This window comes from Passer domesticus, chromosome 1 (assembly GCF_036417665.1).
Source record: "Passer domesticus isolate bPasDom1 chromosome 1, bPasDom1.hap1, whole genome shotgun sequence".
Classification (NCBI taxonomy): Eukaryota; Metazoa; Chordata; class Aves; order Passeriformes; family Passeridae; genus Passer; species Passer domesticus.
In genome coordinates, this window is record NC_087474.1 from 2,743,716 (window position 1) to 2,762,504 (window position 18,789).

Below are 18,789 nucleotides of genomic sequence, written 5' to 3' on the forward strand. Positions count from 1 at the left end.
CCTGCCTTATATTCCTCATCAGTATGGGCAGTTCTTCAAGCATTTCTAAACATTTCTCCTCTGATCCAGCCTTCCTTTTATTCTCTCCCTCCCTTTTTTCCCTGCTTCAAGTCAATTTTATTTGATTTTTTTGCTCTGCTTGCCTTGAAAAAAATCTCTTTAAGGCTCTTTTCTGCTTAATGCTCTCTGCACAGTGACTGACAAGAAACTTTTCCTTTTATTATCTCCACTCCTACACTCAGGTGGCTCCCTCATTTTGCCACATTAGGTGGTCAAAATGCCCTTTTAATTCTGTGTTGTGATGTGGCCAAAGATGAGATTTAGCTATTGCAAGGTGGGCTCCTAAAAGATACGTCTCTATTTAAGGGATAATGATTCCTGACTCCCTTTTAATTAATAAAAGGAGATATGTAGGGTACCTACAAGTCTCTTGGTGTCTTTGGTACTCAGGTTAGCACGACCTGAAATATTTTCTGTTGGTGATTATTTAACTGTAAGATGACTTTCTCATACTAACTCAAATATTGAACAGTCATGCAGGGTTATATCAGTCCTACTCCACAATTATGACTGAGACTTGGTGGAATGTATCTCCAGGAGACGAGCCCTCATCCTGTTCATGTCCTTCAGTGAAATAATTTTGGTTTCGTTTCTAGCTGCAGTACTGGAGAAAAAAAAAAAAGGATTTAAAGGTTACTAAAGATTCATCCATGCTACATTTTAAATAGAAATTCTGAAAGCACAAAATGTCTGTGGAATCACAGTGATAGTGTTGATACAAGTACAATGAAAATAACTGTGTTTCTATGATAACCAGTTATTGACAGATTGTTATCTTATTTCGCAGGGAACAAAAATAAAGACTAAACATTTGCCATTAGAATTTTCTTGGATTCTTTGGTGTCCTGGTAGTTTCAAGACATAACAAAAGGAGAATTCAGTTTTCTTCTCTGAAAATGCATTTTCAGGCTACAGACAGAGGAAGGTTATTTAGCCTCTGAATTGCAGAATTCAAACAATACTTTCAAATCATCACTTTTATTGTGTAAAAGCACGTGGCATCTTCCCTAAATGTCTGAAGAACACCACAAAGACAAGGTCATGTTTGCCCTGTTTCTTTTGAACTTTGTCAGACACGATGCTGAGTTAGACAGAACTTCCATCTGAGCAGAGCAAATATTCCTGCAGTGCCTCAAATAATCCTTTAAACACCAGTGTCAGTGGCAAAAGGCCATGGAAATCCTTTATTCATTTCATAGCAATCGTGAAGTGGGGATGAGACATGAGTTAGGATGAGTTGTGGTGCTCAAAAACCCTGACAAAGCCTTTACTTGGACATTTTCTACTGATACAGATCTTTCACTCTTCTAAGGCCTTTACAGAGGAACAGTATTGCTAAGAGTTAACTCTTACAGAATTCACAGAATTCCCAGAATGACCAGGTTGGAAGAGACCTCCAAGATCATCAAGTCCAACCCAGCCCCAACACCTCAACTAAACCATGGCACCAAATGCCATATTACATACAACTGCTGTATGCCACTGCTAAATATCACATACAATATAAGATAATTTAGGATATTTCACAGGCTTTCATGTTTGGTGAACCAAAAATTCATCCCTGGTTAGTAAAATGTAGCAACCATACTTCCCTTGTCATAATTTCTCATAGGTCAACAGCCAAAATCAAAAATATCTGAAGTAAGACCATGTTTGCCAGCACTTTGAAATTTTACCAAAGAATTTTTTCAACCAAAGAGATCATTTTTAATTTTGCTCTTTGTAAGGCTGGAATTTGGGCAGCTGAACTACCCTGATCAGGGTGTAGGTTTATTTACTTATACAAGCTTTTGTGGCTGGGATAGATTAGACAGCCCCACAGAGGTGGCAGATCCACCACAGATTGGGAAGATCCACATCCTCTTGAAATTCAAGTGAAGTTCAGGCAGGATATGACAGACACAAAAATGGAAACAAATAAATCAGACTGTGATGTCTACTGAGCACAGAGAGAATTGATACACACACCGAATATGTGAATCTTTAATTAAATTTAGTTGTTTTTGTCTTTGGCTGAATCCCACCACACTTGTTGTGCCTCTAGAGTCACGCAGGCAGATCCAAGCTCAACACCCTCAGCAGCTCCCAGGGCTGGATTTCCTCTGCATGGAGAAACTCCCTGAACTCAGTGCCATGCATGGCAAATTAGGAGAGGAGCACTTGTTCCTCCCAAAGAGCTCTGTGTGAATATCACCATTTTCCCCAGCATTGCTAAGAGATGCTCATCTGTTGTAGAGGTGGCTGTATATGGTCACTGGGGTAAACAAAACAACCCAAATATACACAAAAACAGTCCCTGCCTTGCAGGAGAGAGGCAACATGGACAGAATTGCAATCAGAGCAGCTGCAGGAGAGATCTCAATGCAGAAAGTCCAGCAATGCCACAGGGAGGGTGATGGAGCAAAGTTAATCCTATTATAAATTAGTTTGTGCTTCCTGCTCTGAATGCTTGGGTTGCCCTCTTTGTTTCAAGAAAACATGATTTGGGAGGCTTAGTCTGCACAAACAACTGAGTCAACAAGTCCTGTGCCTGCAGGAAAGAAACAGGACAGGCCTGGTTTGTGCTGATTCATGGCTATTTATTCAAGGTTTAGAGGTATGGCCATAGATCACCAGGATTTAAATAATTCTCTGAAAGGATAAAACTTGAATTAATTGGTTAATTAAGTCCTTTAGCCACTGTCAGTGAATCGTGGCTTAGTAGGCTACTTATATGTAAAACACAAATCAGGACTGCAGGCTCCAGTCTAATCAGAAGAAAGGTCTTGCTGCTCATAGATTTTTCCTCACAGCTGTCATCTGCTTAAAGAATTCATTCAACAATCTAAATTGCAGAAAAAGTAAATAAGCCCTAAAAATAAGTCAGGACTGTTTATCACATCTGGGATTGGAAAGAGCCAAAACACAACTAAAGTGCAAAATCTGCATCCTATTTGTGCTAATAACGATTTACTTTTTTTCCTTTTTTTTTTTTTTAATTTATGTACTTGAGCTCTTTCATGCAAGTGGCTGGCTTTAAAAAAACAACAACACAACAACTCCCTGTTTTACAGAAATCTTTGGATGCTTGACATCACTGAAATTCTGAAACACTCAGACTAGAATTTGCCCATGTACTTAAAAAAAAAATCTGAGCTATGAGCACTCTATTGATCACAGTGTGCTTTTGTTCACCTATAGACTACCTGGCATAAAGCCCCCAAAGCAGAGGATATGAAATTCTGCTTATTTCTTGAGCAGTCAATGCCTCAAAAATACTCCAGGGTTTCAGTTTGCTTTTCTTTTCATAGTAGGCACTAATCCTCCAGGGATAAACACCTAGAAATTGATGCCATTCACCTGCTTTAGTGCATCCCCCTCCAGTCCTGGGGAGATTTGGAGGCACCTTTCACCTGCACAGCCTGCAGGATAACGTGAAGGAAGATTAGATATTGATCTGTGGAGCAGCAGTGGAAAAATGGTGGTGCCCTGATCACCTGCATCACCTCCTCTCTTTGGAGTTTGCCTCACCTAAAAGGGTGTTTGTTAATTTTGAGATGATGTCCTGGGTTGCAAGATGTGGCTGGGGGTGTGTGTTCTGTCCCCATCTGTCAGAGCTGGGGCAGTTCTCCTCTGTTCATGGGGCAGTTTTCTTCATCTCTCCCACAGCCAATCCTCCCTCCAGGAGATCTCTGCTGTCCATGGCCACTGAGTGTCCCTGCAGGGCTGATCAAATTCCATCATCCCATGGGGAGATGCTCCGCCCAGGGCAGGAGCCAAGCATTCCTACCTGGATACAATCTGAGCCTGGAACAGCACAGCAGCCTTTGCCCACTGCATTCCCAGAGGAGCAGCTTTCTTCTGCCCTGCATTCCCAGAGGAAGAGCAGGCCCATCTGCAGCAGCCCTGGAGCTGCAGAGGAAAAGTGCAGCCTTGTGCAGGATCCCTGCTCCAGCAGAAGCACAGCTGGCACTGCAGGAGGGCTGAGCCCCCATGGGATGGGACTGTGCCACCACCCTGACCCACAGGGGCTCAGCTCCTGCTCTCACTCTGGCAGTGGTGTCTTGTATTACTGCATTTTTTAATTTTTATTTTTTCCTGTTAAAGAACTGTTATTCCTCTTCCCATATATTTGCCTGAGAGCCCCTTAATTTCAAAGTTACAGTAATTTGAAGGGAGGGGGTTTACATTTTCCATTTCAAGGGAGGCTCCTGCCTTGAAGGAGGAGCCAAAGCTCTTTTCAAACCAAGACAGATGATTTCTCCTCCTCAGCTGGTTACTAGGGAAGCTGTTGCTTGGTCTCTATGCTCCTTATATGAATGGAAAAGCCCTTCAGAGAGGAGTTCTTGGATGGTTCAAAGGGCAAAGAGTTGGTCACTCCTTGTCCCTGGACAGTGTCAGACGTGTTTCTGTGCTATGTCTGGAAGCTCACATACCACACACCCCATAAAAATGGGAAGGGATTGGTTCTGAGATCCCTTTAGTCAACCTTAGTACCAATAAATACGCATCACATGCTTTTTTTTTTTAAGTAAACCAAGCTAATTTGTCATAGATAAAAACTATGTGCTTCACACATCTGACAATTCTATTATTTCATAAAGTTTTGAATGTTTTCTTTTATGAAAGGTCTTTTCTGCTCAGCACCAAATTAATGAGGCAGTTGTACATTAGGTGTATACTATAGTAATTGTTAAATGACATCTTCAGGCACAATAAGCAAATAAGAGCCTAATCTACTCGTTATATAATTATCTTAAAATTATATATGCAGCAATATAGAATTAAAACTGTTCTTACAATTTAAAAATAGGAATTCAAACATGAGAGCCACAGCTATCCTTAACCAAAAATTATTCACTGTTAGCCTGTTCCATGTCATCATTTCTACAGGTGCTTTAATGAGTTTAAGTGAATACTTAAACCCTGAAGGAGAAAAGGAAGCATTTCTGAGTCTTGAAATAAAATGTTTTGAGAAAAACTCCCTCAGGTCAGAGTTTAAAGACTTAAATGAATCACTGAATGAAGTGAACTGTAGATATTACATCTCTAATGTCTTGGGGTGCATTCTACACCCAACAGAAAGAGAAGAACATAATCACAGAATGGTTTAGGATAGAAGAGAGTTTAGAGATCACCCCATTCCAACACTTAAAAATGTTGTCTGCAAATATATGACAAGCTGAGATAAACAATTTGGGAGAGGATTAGTTAAAAAAGAAAAAAATCCTAGCAGCATGAATTAATTCAGACAGGGATTTCTGGATCACAAACTTCAGATCTGAAAGGAAAAACATTTCAAATAAGTGCAAGGATCTGTCAGAACAAGTTCTGGTATTAACTCTGCCAAAATATCTGTGATGTCATTTGCATCATGTTCTAGATGTGATTCATTAGTTTTATTGTCATCTGCATCAGGTTTTCATGCCCCAGTGTTGTACTAGCTTTGAACATTTAGAGAAGATCAGGCAAGGACACAAAGGAAGCAGTGGCTGTGAGCATATTTTTATCCACACTCTATAAAACTGGCATCAAAATAATTGACTTTTTACAAAGTGTGAAACATGTCAGATCCATCCAGCTGATTCTTCTTTCATGGAAGTGATCGAGGCCAGGTTGAATGGAGCTTGGAGTGGAAGGTGTCCCTGCCCATGGCAGGGGGTGGAACTGGATGACCTTTAAGGTACCTTCCAAGCAAAACCATTTTGGGATTCTGATTTATGCAGCAAGGAGATTTAACAGACAGAGATGATTGAAATTGTCAGGGACTTCTGGAGAACGTCCAGATCACCCCATCTCTTCAGAGAAAGGTTGTCCAGGATTTTTTCCAGTTGGATTATGAACATCTCCAGGGACAGTGTTGTAGTTGAGACGGAGAAAATACAAAGCAGCACACTTCATTTTCAGGAGGTTTCAAAACTGGTTTTATTCTAGCATGCATGCTTTTTATACATTCTTAAAAAACTCCTAAGCTTACACTTCACTTATTGGTCAGAAGAGACAAAGAAAGTGCTCGTTGTAACAGGCAGTTGCAGGTTTCTCTTATTTATCCTTCTTTCTTTCTTGGTTTCTGTGTCAACAGCCTTGCTGGAAAATTCTTTCAGGGGTTAATGTGGATTCTCTTATCCAGCTTCTCTCTGGCTCACAGAAGTCACTGTAAAACCTCCTCCACAGGACGGATGCTGCACAACCTCCCTGGACAAACTGTGACTGATCTCTCTGACAGTAAATGTGCTTTGGGAAAAAAGTTCATATGGGATTTCTTCTTCTTGCAGGTTGCAGGTTGTTCTTCTCTTGGTGTTATTTAGAGTACCCTGGCTGTGTCTTCTTTCTTCTCCCCACAAGATATTTATCCCCATTCATAAAATGGGAATAAATATAATTCATAAAATGGGGATAAATTCCCTTCTGTTCTTCATGCTGGCCCAGCTCTCTGGGACTGAGGTTTTAAACACCTTTGTGGACTGCAGCAGACTCAGTTGAGGCTGTCCATGCCTGGTTTGCTCCTCTAGGCCAGCAGAGAGCACAGACCCCAGGAACATCCCAGTGGGGATGAGCAGGGGGAAGGATCCCCTCTCTCCACCTGCTGCTGGTGCCATTCACAATGTAGCCCAATGGGCTTGTAATTTACTTTGCTCTGAGGACATCCTGTTGTTTCATGGTCACCTGGGACCCCTCAGAGCTTCTCTGCAAAGCTGCTTGCCAGCCCACTATACCAGTTTATTCCTCCCCAGGTGAAGTATCAGCATTTCCCTTCAGTGACCTTCATGAGAATCCTCTCTGCCCATTTTCCCACACCAGCAGGGTTCTCTGCATGGCAAAACAACCACTCCCCCTGGATTTTTATTGTCTCCAAACTTGCAGATGTCTCAGTCATTTTTAAGACTAATAAAAATACTACACGGTATCCATCCCAAAACCAACACCTGTGGTACTGCATTCCTGACTTGCCTCGTGCCCAATTTCCTGCTGTGATCACATCCCTTTGATCTCACTATCTCAGCCCATTTTCAGTCCACCTCACTGTATATTTATATTCCCTGTTCATATGGTCATAGTCCTTGCATCTTTGCTCCCTGGTTTGCTCCTAGATCTGATCAGCTGCCCCAAAAAGTTGCATATCATAGAATATTAGAATCATAGAATGGTTTGGATTAGAAAGGATCTTAAAACTCATCCAGTTCCAACCCTCCTGCCACGGGCAGGGACACCTTCCTTATCCCAGGTTGTTCCAGCCCCATCCAACCTGACCTTGAAGGACATGGATCCTTCCAGGGATCCAGGGGCAACCAGAGCTTCTCTGGACAACCCATGCCAGTGTATGTAAAGAATATATGTTAAACCCAGCCTTTGCAGAGCTGAGGATGTACATGGTGAGGCAGAGGCAGGAATACCCAGGCTCCTGTTGAGCACTTCCAGTGCTGTAGTGAGCTGTGACTTGCTCTGAGTCAGTCTGCCAGTCACAGGGGTGCAGCTGATGCTCGGACTCATCCCAGTTAATTTTAGCTGCCAACAAGTTTGCTGTGTGTTCTGAGCCAGCCTTTTAGGCAGACTCTGTTGTCAACACACAGAGACAAGTAACCCCAGAGGGCAATTCATCCAACCTCTCTGCATCAGCTCCAGAGAGACATAATGAAGGGCTTGGATTAGATGTCTAATTATTGGATGGTGAAGGTTAGGGAAGATGAATCCCATCAGAAAAAAATCAAACCAAAAAACCAGGTTGTAGGAAATGTTTTGCAGGCTCCCTGCCAGCTAAGGACTCCTCTCTGTAGTGACACCTGGCCCTGTTCCAACTCCTTTTCTCTTCCAAGTAATGTGCAAAAGAGAAAGCAGAAGAAGGGAACAACTTGACTTCAATATTCCTGGAGCAGTATTTTTATTCTGCCTGTCCCTGGGATGAGCTGAGAAGGAAGAACTCTTTGGAGTGGCAGGGAGGGAATAAAGTGGGGACAATGTGCCCAGGTTTGTTTGTTCTTCCCTGTGCTGCTGTTTTCTGCTGTGAGCCTGTTCTGTTTGTTTCTTGCAAGGGGACAGATTGCATTCCCCTGCTCAATACCAACAAGGCATTTGTGGTGCTGAAATTGTGCAGGGAGAATATTCAGAGAGCAAAGGGAATGTGGATGCAAACAGGAACAAATGGGCTGATTTAGGGCTCCTGCTAAAAAAAGCCTCAACCTCCATGCTGGGTTAGCACACATCTCACCCAAGCACTGAGCCAGTGGAATTGATATCTGGGTTATGGACTATATCACAGTTATTAGCTCAGCAGATTCTTCCCTTCAGCTTTTGCTTCACTCCCCAAAATAAAGGCTTCTACTTTTCATTTCCAGATCCACAACCATTCCTTATGGTGTCCAAAGTGAACAAGGGATCCGATTTAATTTCCAGCATAGCAACTTAGCCTTGGTATGATGCATTTATCTATTTTTTTTGCTTCATTTTAACAATAATAATACAATGACCACCTCCTAATGCAGCTGCAATTGTGAGGCGTTATAGGGAAATTTAGCTAGGGTATGAAAAATTGGAATAGACTGGGGAAGAAACACTTGATGTGCTAATCATGCCCTGAAGATATGTCAGATATGTCACTAGATGTCAATCAATCCTGTGTTGTGTTGCCCACAGTAGGACTAGCCTACACAAATACAGGGAAAACGGAAACAAAAGCATGAAAAAAACCCCCAAACTATCAAAAAAAACGAAACAACAACAGCAACAAAAAAATCCAAACCAAACAAAACCAACCAAACAAACAAAAGAATCCAAACAGACAAAGCAAAAAATCCTGAGGTTAAGGCAAGGATGAAGCCACAAAGAAAGAGATCAAAAAAGGAATCCCTGGAGGTTCTATAAAAGGGAGATCTCCAAGATCTGGTTCTCCCTCCCTGGTGGAAATCCCCTTGCTGGCCTCCCTGAACACACTGCAGCAAGTGGGTGACTTTTGGAGTAATTCTGGTATTTTTCTTGCTGGATGTAATGCTTTTCTTCAAACACTAGTTTGTTTGTAGGAGTCATTCCCAAATCATGTGCAGCATTTTTCAGCCATAACTTGGGTGGTCTTTTTCAAGCCCACATCCCACAGAGCCTGAAGCCAGACTGAAAATCCTGACATAATGTTGGTTCACATTACAATCCCTCTTTAGCTGTACCACATATCAAACATTTATAAGCATGTTTACAATGCTAATTTCTTTACAAGGCAAACTTATCTTTCCCAACCATCAAAAGAGGTTTCCCCAGGGGAATTTTTGTTTAGCTGACAATGAGAAAGGCACTCTCATTGATGAGAAAAGCAAACCCACTAAGCCCTTTGCATTGGAATTATATAAACACATTCCCAAAGATGTACAAGGAGAGAGCAGTCTCTTCACTTACAGTGTGTGAACCTCTGGCTTGAAGAGCACTTAAATGGCATTGAGTTCTCTACATCTCCACACAGCTGAGAAAAATCTCACCCTGGAAATCACTGGTGATGCTGATCAGTCCTTTCCTGTGAATGAACCCACTGCAGATACCTGATAAGGGACATCTACCTTCAGTCAGCTGAATCCCACTCTTGAGTGGCCCTATAAAGCAGTGAACAAACTGGATCTTCAGCAGTGAGCACTGGTATAGGCACCTGGAGAAGGCTTTTGGCAGACACGTGGCAGGAAGCTCATGGCTCAGAATATCAAGGATGGTGGAGATGTGAAGAGTGGATGTGTTCTCACTACCCTGAAAAATAAAATCAACCTCCTATGGGCTCAAAAACCTGCTGAGGGTAGCTGGATCCCTAAGTTTGATGCCATACCTTGACCTGGATTTGCACCTCCTTTGGGCATGGTTGCCAGCTTTAAGGGCAGGGAAGTGTTTAGTTGGATGCCAGGTGGACAATCCTTCCAGCCAGAGCCTTCATGTATTTGGAGATGTCTCAGGTTTAGCTGGGTGTGTATTCAATTACCATCTGTTAAAGGTGGGGCAGTTCTCCTCTGTCCATGGGGCAGTTTTCTTTATCTCTCCCACAGCCAATCCTCCCTCCAGGAGATCTCTGCTGTCCATGGCCACTGAGTGTCCCTGCAGGGCTGATCAAATTCCAGCATCCCATGGGGAGATGCTCCGCCCAGGCCAGGAGCCAAGCATTCCTACCTGGATACAATCTGAGCCTGGAACAGCACAGCAGCCTTTGCCCACTGCATTCCCAGAGGAGCAGCTTTCTCCTGCCCTGCATTCCCAGAGGAAGAGCAGGCCCATCTGCAGCAGCCCTGGAGCTGCAGAGGAAAACTGCAGCCTTGTGCAGGATCCCTGCTCCAGCAGAAGCACAGCTGGCACTGCAGGAGGGCTGAGCCCCCATGGGATGGGACTGTGCCACCACCCTGACACACAGGGGCTCAGCTCCTGCTCTGACTCTGGCAGTGGTGTTCTGTATTACTGCATTTTTATTTTTTTTTCCGTAATAAAGAACTGTTATTCCTCTTCCCATCTCTTTGCCTGAGAGCCCCTTAATTTCAAAATCCTAATAATTCAGAAGGAGGGGTTTTACATTTTCCATTTCAAGGGAGGCTCCTGCTTTGAAGACAGACACCTGGCTTTTCAAACCAAGAAAGGAGAGCATTTGCACCTCCCATTTGTGTCACAAACAAGCCTCTACTGACTGAGAAACACAGGGAGTGTGTGCCCTGCTCATTCCCCTGCCTGACTGTACAACCAGCCCACACTTGCCTGTGTTAGTACTCAACTCATCTCTCTGATGAGTACAGCTATTAATAGGAGCTCAGGAATAATATTTAAAGCAGACAAATCAGCATCTTTAGCAGCCTGATATGTTGGCACAGCAACAGGATTATGTGAAGGCTATTGATCCACAGTACCTTTAAAAATAAATACACATTTTTCAACTGTTTTTTTTTTATTATTTTTACATTTTTTTCATGGCTTATTTAAAAATTTTATTTAATTATTAAATTTATAAATACGTTGATGTATTTTTTATTTTGCATATTGAACACATGGTCCTTGCTATGAATAAACAATGAAGAAACAAAGCACTGAGCCTCATTACAGGAAGAGAAATGTTAAGAGCATCATTAAGGCTTGTGGATCCTATTCCATCTTCATACACACAAGGAAATTGGTCAGATCTACTTCTTCCCCCACTGTGGTATTCTCAGTATAAATTGAGACAGAGTTGTGATCTGCAGAAGGAATAGATAAAATTATGATCAAAAGCAGATAAAATTATCATCAGTAGATTAAAATTGTGATCACCATCCCTTTTGTTGAAAAAGGGAATGAACAAAAGGCATGTATATCTCCACTGCTTAACAAGTATTTTTAAGCAAAAAAGCTGTTAAGCTGCAATTTTTCCTGAAGGATTCAGACATGACAAGGAAGAAAAAAATAACAGCACAGCTGGTTTATTAGTTGATATTGAAGTTTCAATAGAGACTTCATTTATAGTCACTGGAATAATTACCACTAGAGCTGATTTGGCAGATTTCTTCAAAACCTGTTTTACAGTAAGAGAAACTGCCTCCGCCTAAAAAAAAAAAAAAAAAAAAAAAAAAAAAAATCTGTCTCTAAAGTGCTAAAGTGAGCTTAAAAACTGACATTTAACTTTCAAGTTCCTGAATTTGGGATAAATTGATTCCACCCTACATGTCACGCAGTCAGACACTGAGCCCAAGAGTTGTGGGAACTTTTGGACAGCTCCTAAGAGAAGGAAGAACACAGCAGGTGTGGTGACACAGCACTGAGTTCTCATTAACAAAATAATTTACTTTCTCCCCCCACAGCCAGGGAGGAGGTCATTAGTCAGTGCCTAGAAAGCCATTGATTGATTCAGCCCAACATCCACAGGCACCTTGTAGAGGCAGAAATGAAAACAACAGCAGGGAGAAGTGCCAGGTTATAAGGCTAAGTTCAAGATTTTTGCTCACACTGGTGGATTTGGTCTGGATTTTGGATGAATTTGGTTCACCTCTCTTGTTGGTTTGACTCATCGGCCTGGTGGTAGTGTCTCGAGGTAAAAATATAAATGGTGGTGATGCCACCAGAGATCTGAAGCTGCCCACATTGAATGGGAATAAAAAAGTCCTGCCTGCTGCCATGACAAGTTCTTTGGGAGAAGCAGAGAAAGGAAAACCTTAATTCTGCTTTAAGCAAGACATCACCCCCAAAAAAACCAAAAACCAGACAAAACCAAAACCAAAAAAAAAAACAACCCACCAGCTGATTTCTTGCAGATATATCTCCCCTCTTGGACTGCCTCTACAAAAATTTTTCCTATTTTTCATCCCAGTCCCAGAACCAGGCTCAGTCTTATCCCTCTTATCTGGCAAACAAATACAGATTTATCTCCTAGTGCCAAACACTTGTGTCAGTAAGGGAAAGAAGTTTCTAGAAGATATTAAACCATTTTTGATCTGATCTACTGAATGCAAGTATGAGCAGATTTGGTTAAGTCTCTCTTTGTCACACAACAAAGAAAGGAATGGAAAGGCAAAGAAGGAAGAGGGGCTGAGTCTGATTCCTGTACCAATTGTTCAAGTATGAGCATAAACAAAAGGAATTATAGTGATTGTTCCTTCCAGTTGAGGAAGAAAAGGTTCAACATAACAATGTCTAGTTTTAGTGCTTAGGACAGAGCTTCTGAGGCTTGCCAAGGAATTTCTGAAGTCCTGACAGGGACAGGCAGTGCAGCAGCACTGCCCTTCACAAAAAGGTAACCTTCAAAATCAGCATTCTGGGTTGTCAGCTTGGTTTGTTCAGCTTGGAGAGGAAAATGCTCTGGGGGGACCTTAGAGCCCCTTCCAGGGCTTGAAGGGGCTCAAAGAGAGCTGGAGAGGGACTTGGGACAAGGGTCTGGAGTGACAGATCAAGGGGGAATGGCTTCAAACTGAAGGAGGGCAGGGTTAGATGGGATATTGGGAATAAATTCTTCTCTCTGAAGGTGCTGAGGCCCTGACACAGGTGCCCAGAGAAACTGATCCACCTCTGGATCCCTGGAGGTGTCCAGGGCCAGGCTGGATGGGACTTGGAGAACTCAGGGACAGCAGAAGACATCCCTGTCCATGGCAGGGTTTGTAACTAGGTGACCTTTAAGGTCCCTTCCAACCCAGTCATTCTATGATTTTGATTTGCTTTGAAGAAAAAACAGTAATTTTCAGACACCGGTCCTGAAAATCACTTCCCACAACAAAAAAACCAAAAGCATTCTCTTCCAGTTTCTTTGGAAAGACGTAGCACAAAGGCATTTTGATGTAGCATTTCAGCATGAATCCCATTACCTTCCTGACAAATACAATGTGTAGTCATAAAACATAATCCAAAAAAGCATCTTTATGTTTGCATTTTCCCATCAACTGCAATGATAGAGGAAAATTCTTTAACTACTGCTCCTCTGTGTGATTCTTTTCAGATCACATATTGTCCTTAAATAAGAAAGAGTAAGGAAATATATAATACTAAAGGAAGGACAACTTCAAAATTGTTTTGGAGTGGGGATTATGGTGGTGTTACCCCAAGCTCTTTTTTGGCAAGAAAACTGTGCCTCAAGGGAACAGCTACCTCTGCCTCAAGATCAGTTAAAGCATTCAGCTGCAGCCCACAGGAACTTAAGAAAAGATGTTTTTTTCTCTCCCATTCCCATCTTTGCTGGTTTTCCAGTTGGCAGCTGAAATCTATAAATAGCTGGGGACATGATTAGTCTGGACGATGAGTCTGAAAGATTCACAAATGAAATAATTACCCCACATCTGTGCAGAGCTCTGCAACAGAACTTCTAACACCAGCACTGGGCACAGAAGGGAACATATCCAAGATAAGATCAATACTTGGTTTGTTTCTATCCTAATGAAGCTGTCCATACTGCATGGCTGCTGTTCTTAAGGGTCTTATCTGTGGGAATTGGATTTGTAGAAATTTTTAAAGTTTGACAAAATGTTTGCATAGTATGTATTTGTATGTAAATTTTGAGATAAGAAATGCTGACTTAGAAATGTTATGGAATAGGAGAGACATTGTTGAGAGAAATTGAATTGGAAACAAGTTTTAGAAGATAGCTTTGTAAATAAGATTAGATATTTTCAAGAAATAGAACTAGAGAAAATAGAGAAAATTAAAAACATATTGTAGCAGGACCCACGAGGGGTAATTTTTGATGATTGGCTTTAAGGCATTTTCAGCATGGTTAAAGCTGATAGGCCAAGAAACACTTTATGATGTATTGTAATTAGGAAATAGTTGGCTTTTGATTGTGATGGTGTGAATGATAATATCTGTGTTGTCTCACCCTTCACCTGAGACTGAAAATGGAATAAAAGTTCTTAAAACACTTCTCAGTTGCCCCAGCTCTAGGTCAGAAAAGGGAATATTCTGACAAATTTTGTAAAAAATGTTAATAAGCAAAATTAGCTGTTTCCCCTGTGAGTGCAGAAGTAAAAACTGCACCTGAAAAAGTATTTACAGACACATTAATATTTTTAAATTTTCTAAAACATGGGTATTTGGTAATATCTGCTACAGTTGTATAGGGTCTCATCCAAAAAACAATGACTTCTGAAAAGCCCAGGACCTGGCTCTGCCTTCTCCTACCAGCCTGATTTTTTTTTTTTTTTCATGTGTGTTTGTAGAAATTCAGCTGCAGGCAGCAGTTTGCTTCCACAACTTGGAAAATCCCATCTCTCCATGAGCTGTTCATACACCATCCTGCCTTTCCAATAATGTTGTTGTTGGCCTTGCTTAGACAACCGAGCCAGAAAAAAAAGGAAAAACTTGCTGTTGGTTTTCACCACGCTGCCTCTCATGTATTGATTTCTCTCCTGTGGTTTGTAAGCTGTTCTCCTTTTCCCTGGTTCCCAGGATTGCCTCGCTGCAGGAAGCAAGGCTCTGTTGCAAAGGCCTCTCTGTGCTGCTGTGGAATGCCTCCACTTGGCATTGGCTTTTCAAAAGCTTTTCTCTCTGCTTTCTGAAGACCCACAACAGGTTTTAGTTTCAATTGCCCAGTCACAGAGTTTTCTTACAGAAGAAAAGAGGAAAAAAGGAAAAAAAAAATTATTTCCCAGCACTGGAATCACCTTGCTTGAAAAGCTGCTAAAACCCAAGTGTGCACTGAAGTGTATTTGTTGTCTCTTTTATAAATAAAGACAGAGAACTTCTGGTGTTGTGAGATGAGATGATTTTTCATCAAACTCAGAATCATTCAGAATCACCTTCAGATGTTATTAAATTCCTCTATGAAGTGTTAAATTCCACCATCCCTCCATGTGGTCTTGCCTCAGTGAGATTTGAGGGGTATCTAACATCTAAATTCAAGACAAAAATCACAACTCAACCACAACAAATATCAAGTTGCAACATATGAAAATCTGCACTGCTTTTCTTCTCTCATTCCTTCCACAATCAGGACTCTTTCTTTATACATTGACTGAAACAAAATGTATGGGTCTTCCATTGCTATCATGGGTCTTTGTGTGCATCTAAAGCTGGGTTTAATCCCCATTATTTTAACCTTTTAAAAGTCTAGTTTGAGCTCATTCTCTGTATTTGTTCTGCTACAAAAAACCTGTTGAGCATGTGGCAGATACTTGAACAAAATTGGGAATTACTGAATATAAAGCAAATACTTCAGCCAGAGCCAATATAATGGGACAGAAAGGGGATCACCTTTAGCAGGCAGATGGGATGTTCCTCACAAAAGAACATGCAAATACACCTGAAAAACATGATTTCTCATTCTCCCACACCAGCAAGTACAACAACCATTTTAAGACCAGCAAAGATTGTCATCAAGACATATTCTCCCTCCAGTAAAATTAGTTTCTATTTATATTTGCATTACACAGGAAGAGTTAGGACTTCCAGCAGCATGGATCATTTAGAGATCCTCAAGTCAAAGATATCATTTAAGTCTTGATTTTGAATGAAATTAATTAAAGGCAGAGGATTTTATTGTGATTTTTTTCCCCTAAACTTCCAGATTTGTTGTTCTGGAAGATTAGGGGGAAAAAAATCACAATAAAATTGAAAAAAAAAATAAGAAAGAGGATGATGAATTTTTTAAGTTCCTGAAGTCCTCTGCTTGCTGCTTGACAGTACAAGAGACAAAGGAAAGAATGAACTCTTACAACTAAATGCAGCCCCACATAGCCAAAGCAGAATTGTGGTTCTGTGAAAAATTCCCAAGTGTTCCAATGCCATTAGACATATGAATAGATTAATAGAAGCTTAGGGAAAAATGGAGTGCAATCTTGTTAATTACTCAAAGAGATACCCATCGTTATGATCTCATTTGTTCACGCTCTGAGTCACCACCAAAATCATGGTTGCTCACACAGGCAGCTTTTGGATCATCCATCACCAGTTAAACCCTAATTCACAATTTCCCCAAGAAGATGCATCCTAAGTCACTCCTGAACTCCCTCCTGATGGATTGCTGCCATACAAAACCAACACACGGCCTTAATCTTCTATTTGCTGTCTGGGAAGACAACAAATATTTACAGAAAAATCTCACATCCTGCCACGTGTGGAGGCTTCAGCAGCATCAGGCTCAGCTCAAGACTCAGCAGTGACACAAAAACAGGGCCCATCCAAGCACAACGTTGGGCAGGGGGGAACAAACCTCACCAGAAACTTCTGGAGCTCTGCTGGAAGTAAACAGATGTAAATAATTCACTGTGCATTCATGAGCTGCTTTCAAGAAGTGCCTGGCAGAGGGGGAACAGACACCAGCACAATGCAGCAGCCCACATTTTACCTGATTGAAAAGAAACACGTTCAGTACTGAGTGGCAATGTGACGTCTTGCCTTTCACAGTGCCTGTGACAAGCTCCTGCAAACATTCAATCTAAGGGTCCTTGATTAGCAAGCAAGGCTCTTAAGTCTGCCAATTCTGCAGCCTGGATTTTCAAACCAAAAAAATATGATTTTATTCTGAAGCCTGAAGCATGGAAGGAATAGCAACCCTCAGGGACACTCCTCTGTTGAAAAATGAGGTGTTATTTCAGGATCTTGAAAGCAGAACAAACAATTTCATAGAATTATGGGGTCATAGAATGGTTTGGGTTGGAAGGGACCCTGAAGATCATCCAGTTCCACTCCCCTACCATGGCAGGGACATCTTCCACTGTCCCAGGTTGCTCCAAGCCCCATCCAGCCTGGCCTTGGGCACTGCCAGGGATCCAGGGGCAGCCACAGCTTCTCTGGGCATCCTGTGCCAGGGCCTCACCACCCTCACAGGAAAGATTTTCTTCCCAATACCAAATCTAAATCTGCTCCCTTTCAGTTTAAAGCCTGAGCATGGCCCTTCTCCATTAGAAGAAGGAGTGAAGGTATGTCCTGTGCCTGCAGGTTCCTCCTGTGGGACTTCAGATCCATTATTTATTTAAAATGAGACACACATCAAACAAAACAGACAATAAGACTCAAACAGAAAACACAGATTTCACCCCATATTCAGAAAATATTTGAGCTTGGCAGAGTTTCCTGCTCCAACCTACTCCAACCACTCTTCTCCAGCGGGATTAGCTACAGCAGCTGCTCCAGGACAGTGTCCAGGAAGGTTTTGAATATCTCAAAGGATAGGGACTCCAGAACCACTCTGGGAAACCTGTTACAGTCTTAGACCACCCACATAGTAGGAAGTCTTTTCTTGCGTTTAAAAGCCATTTCCAGTATTTCTTTTTGTGCCTATTACCTTTTGTCCTGTCACTGAACACCACTGGGAAGAGCCTGGCTCCACTTTCTTCCTTTCCTCCCAACAGGAGAAGTAAGTACACATTCAATCTGAAAGGCAATTTCAGAACAAATATTAGAACATATTGCATCAACATTTCTACTTCAAGGGTTTGATTGAGTGCACAGGGCTGCAAACAGACACTGCCAGCATGGGAATTCAAATTCACAGAGTAATACATTAATATGATGTTTAAACATAATATTTTATTTATATCCACACAACCTACAAAAATGGTAACACAACCAATATAAATGGTAACAAGCCCTGAATTTGTTGCAAGCCCTCACTCCCCATGTTGGTTGTTTTAGCTTTGGGTTTTTCACTAATAAACAGAACAAATGGCAAAGCTCACCAGAAAAACACACAGAAGCTTTAGAGCTTAATTGGCTTCTACATTTGGGTCAGCAAATGTTCCTGCTACAAAGCCAGTGAGGGATTCTTGCAACCTATTCATGTTTCTCACCAGCACAACAGCAGCTAAAAAGATAGGCAACCATGGCTACCGTCATGGGATCAGCAAACTTCTTTTCACAGCTGTAAATATTTGTAGTGGAGCCAATTAGAGGCTGTGTGGTTTTGTCAGCATTGCCTAGGAAACATCAATAGCTGCTCCAAAGAATCCCCCACCTCTCCTGATCCTGCTGGAGTTTATTGAACAGGGCAGAGGCTGATGGTGCCTCCTCCACACACTGAGCTAGGTCTAGGTGAGAAACCAGCTCTGGCAAGGAATAAAGCTGCTCCTGGAGGCACTGAGCTCCTCAGCTCTCTGGTGGGATGTCAGGTAGCTGTTGCCAATTCCTTGACTTCTGGGTCTCAGGCTGGGCCCTCCCAGGGGGCTCCCCTGTCGGGGGAGACCCTCCTGGAGTGGTCTTGAGTCAGGAAAGAGAGACACACTGGATTTTTTTTTGGTCTTCAGGTTCTTGTTTATTGTTATCTTATCTAGAGTTTTGTACACTGTCTATACAAGGCTCAGCGCACTGGAAAAGCACCACAAAAATGGCTAATAATCTTTCATTCCAAGGCCTTTT

At 41.9% G+C, this 18,789-nt stretch overlaps 1 long non-coding RNA gene across 1 annotated transcript; it reads right to left on the reverse strand.

Moving 5' to 3' along the window:
* Positions 1-10,801: 10,801 nt before the first annotated feature.
* LOC135300923 (uncharacterized) lies at positions 10,802-18,373 on the reverse strand. Its single transcript, XR_010362677.1, has 3 exons — positions 18,114-18,373; positions 17,720-17,808; positions 10,802-11,216 (listed from the first exon to the last, which is right to left on the reverse strand). It is a non-coding gene; the product is annotated as an uncharacterized LOC135300923 (long non-coding RNA).
* Between the last annotated feature and the right edge of the window lie 416 nt (positions 18,374-18,789).